Below are 4,389 nucleotides of genomic sequence, written 5' to 3' on the forward strand. Positions count from 1 at the left end.
TTATTTTTAATGATAATATGGATCAATCACAGTGTCTTTATCCATTCATCTGTTGAAGGACACTTGGGTTGTTTCCCAATAAATAAAGTTGCTATGGACATTCATGTACAAGATTTTGATTGGATAATGCTTTCCTTTCTTTTGGGGGATTTTTAAAGATTTTATTTATTTATTTGACAGAGAGAAACACAGTGAGAGACGGAACACAAGCAGGGGGAGTGGGAGAGGGAGAAGCAGGCTTCCCCCTGAGCAGGGAGCCTGATGAGGGGCTCGATCGCAGGACCCTGGGATCATGACCTGAGCCGAAGGCAGACGCTAACGACTGAGCCACCCAAGCGCCCTCTTTTGGGGGATTTTTAAAAAATATTTTATTTATTTATTTGAGAGAGAGAGAGAGAGTGCATGAGGGGGATGGGGCAGAGGGAGAGGGAGAAGCAGGCTCCCGCTGAGCAGGGAGCCCAACGCAGGGCTCAATCCCAGGACTCCAGGATCATGACCTGAGCCAAAGGCAGCCGCTTAACCGACTGAGCCACCCAGGCGCCTCATAAAGATTTTATTTTTAAGTAATGTCTACACCTAACATGGGACTCTAGCCTACAACCCTGAGATTAAGAGTCACATGTTCTACTGACTGAGCCAGCCAGGAATCTTTTTTTTAAATTTCACATTATAATTATTTTTATGTATTTATTATTATTTTTAAAGTAATCTCTACACCCAATGTGGGGCTCAAACTCATGACCCCAAGACCAAGAGTCACATGCTCTACTGACTGAACCAGCCAGATGCCCCTAATTTCAAATTTTAATTTTAATTTGCCTAGCACTCCTCTTCTGTATTGCTCAGTTCCCTGCATAAAATCAGTGTCAAGAGTTCTTTCTCTATCCTTCTTGTGTTTATTTAGACAGATATAAGCAATGCATCCAAGACCTTTTTACACAGAACATAGTATATTGCATGCACCATTTTGTATCTTTCTTCACTTGACATAAATCTCAGAGTTCTTATCAGTTATTTGCTTGGGTGTATAGTATTCCATTTATGTTTGTACTATAATTTATTTAACCAGGTCTCTAATCTTTTGCTACCACAAACCACGCAGTAATAAATAACCTTGCAGGTTGCCATGTTGCACTTTGCAATTAGACCTTCAGAATGAATTTCCCAAAGTGGAATTACTGGGTCAGAGGGCATGTATATTAGTAATTTTGATAAATATTACCAAACTGCCCTCCATGGAGTTGGGCCAGTGTATGTTGGCACCAACAATGTACGAGAGCACTTATTTCCCCTCAGCATTGCCGATAAAATGTCTTACTAAACTTCAGGACTTTTGCCAATCTGATAGGCAGAAAACGGCATCTCACCATTTAATTATCATCTGAGCACAAGATTATCTTTTCAAATGTTTAATAGCCATTTCTATTTCCTTTATCTTTTTTTTTTTGAAATTGGCATGTTCTTTTTCTTACTGATTTCTAGCGGCTCCTTCTCAGTCAGATTGTTTCTGGGATATGAATTGCAAACTTTTTTCAGTTTATATATATACATATATATATAATTGCATATATATGAAATACACATGTGTATATATATCATTTATATATATAAATTTATACTTAACATATAAATATATAAAGAATAAATTTATATGTTAACATACACTTATATATAAGTAAATATATAATTTTTCAGTATATATACTGAAAAAATATAAATAAACAAATAAATTTATTTATTTATTTTAAGAAGGCTCCACACCCGACGTGGGGATTGAACTCCCAACCCTGAGATTAAGAATTGTATCTTCTACAGACTGACTCAGCCAGGCGCCTCTTTGTTCTGAATATATATATATATGTGTGTGTGTGTGTGTGTATTTTGGTGCAAAAACTTGATTTTATTAAAGCATGGGGACAGAACCAGTGGGCAGAAAGAGATGTTGCCTGCTCTGAATATATTTTTGCCATAGAGAAGTTTTATTTCTGTGTGAGAGAGAAAGAAGAAACTTTTTTTTTTTACTTCTGGGTTTTAAGTCACAGAAAATCTTACTTTTGCAAGATAATTCTCTCTTTTTTTTGTTAAACATTTATGGTTTTATTTTTATGCATAAATATTTGATTCAAACCACAACATTAAAAAAAAATAATCCCTATGCCCAAAGTAGAGTTGGGATCCAACTCACGATCCCAAGAGCGAAAGGTGCTCCCAAGAGCGAGAACCAGGTGCCCCCTAAACCACAACACTGTAATGAACTAGTTACACCACCTCCTTAAACAATGATTTGTTGCAACGGTAATACTCAGGAAAAACCTAAGTGTTTCAACATTAGGGAAAAGACCTAGAGTGCAACACACTTTCAAACTGCAAGCTAGTTTAAGGAAGCAGCTAGTAACCTGGGAAAAATATAGGGTGTGTTAAATGAGAAATCCAAACTGCGTAACCAGTGGCATTCCAATTTCTCTTTTTAAGCATGTTTATGAGAAAGGAAGCTGGTGAGAGACACACAAACAGATGAATAACCTCAGGCAGGGCTTCTGTGGGCACATTCATTCACTAGGATATTTACTGATGCTGTTTCACAGAAGAGAGGAAGCCATGGACATCTTAATGGAAGTGTGCATCACCACTGATAAAGTTGCCTTGCTGAAAAATCAAACTTGAAGCTGAAAAAATGTCTAGAATTAGTTCACCATTCAAAATAATAACAATGAGGGGTGCCTGGGTGGCTCAGTCGGTTAAGCGGCTGCCTTCGGCTCAGGTCATGATCCCAGGGTCCTGGGATCGAGCCCCACATCGGGCTCCCTGCTTGGCGGGAAGCCTGCTTCTCCCTCTCCCACTCCCCCTGCTTGTGTTCCCTCTCTCGCTGTGTCTCTCTCTGTCAAATAAATAAATAAAATCTTAAAAAAAAACCAACAACAACAATGAGTTACCTGTGGCTTACAAGCGCTTGAAATGTGGCCATTCTAAGTTGAGATGTGCTCTAAACAAGATGCCAGATTTGGAAGACTTGGCTGAAAAAAGAAAAGAAAAGAAAGGAATGTGAAATATTTGACTAATTTTTAAAAAGATTGTATTTATTTATTTGAGAGAGAGAGAGTGATAGTGAGAGAGAGCACGAGCAGGGAGGAGAGGGAGAAGCAGACTTCCCGCTGAGCAGGGAGCCCAACGTGGGGCTCGATCCCAGGACCCCAAGATCATGACCTGAGCTGAAGGCAGACACTTAACTGACTGAGCCACCCAGGTGCCCCTCACTAATTTTCAACATTGATTGTGTGTTGGAATAATCAAATTCTGGATATGTTGGGTTAAAATGAAATGATCACAATAAATTTTACCTTCTTTGCTTTGCCTTTTAAAATTAAAGTGGCTAGAGGCTCCTGGGTGGCTCAGTAAGTTAAGCAACTGCCTTCCCCTGGGGTCATGATCTCAGGGTCCTGGGATGGAGCCCCATGTCTGGCTCCCTGCTCAGTGGGAAGCCTGCTTCTCCCTCTCCCTCTGCTGCTCCCCTGCTTGTACTCGCTTGCTCTCTCTTGCAAATAAATAAAATCTTAAAAAAAAAAATCCAGGGGCACCTGGGTGGCTCAGTTGGTTAAGCGACTGCCTTCGGCTCAGGTCATGATCCTGGAGTCCCGGGATCGAGTCCCGCATCGGGCTCCTTGCTCGGCAGGGAGTCTGCTTCTCCCTCTGACCCTCCTCCCTCTCATGCTCTCTGTCTCTCATTCTCTCTCTCTCAAATAAATAAATAAAATCTTTAAAAAAAAAATCCAGTTGGGAAGGAAGTGGGAAAATGGGAGGAGATGAAGCAAGATTGGGTTGATAACCCCATGTCTATGTTATATATATATATACATATTTTTTTCATTGTGGGAGAAGATATATATCATAAAATTTACCATTTTAACTACTTTAAGTGTAGTTTAGTGGCATGAAGTACACTTCTCTATTTTTTTTTTTTTTGGTTTTAAAATTCTCCAAAATAAAAGTCAAAATAAAAATTTCGACAGAGCAAATGGTGATCAAAGTAAAATATGCTGGTAGATCTCCTTTTGAGTTCCCAGGAGGGCTGGTGCAGCAATTTTTGTTTTTCTCTTTGGCTTCTTAAATATCTATAATGAATATGTTAATTTTTAGAGATTAGTTTTTTATAACAATAGGAAAAATTTAAGTTGGCATTTTTTGTTCCAAAGGAAAATTTCTTCGCAGATACTCAGCGCACAAGCGCCGCACCGCCCCCTGGTGGCAGATCCGAGAGCGGCCCTTAGGCTTTCCATTCCCGCTACTCCAGACCCGGGAGGGAGGTGAGGTGCTCCAGGCACCCCTTGTGCGCGACTCGGGAAGGCAGCGGGGCACCCAAGGAGGCCTCGGGGGCTTGGCCTAGGAGATGAG

This window comes from Leptonychotes weddellii, chromosome 1 (assembly GCF_054177405.1).
Source record: "Leptonychotes weddellii isolate Sample4059 chromosome 1, ASM5417740v2, whole genome shotgun sequence".
Classification (NCBI taxonomy): Eukaryota; Metazoa; Chordata; class Mammalia; order Carnivora; family Phocidae; genus Leptonychotes; species Leptonychotes weddellii.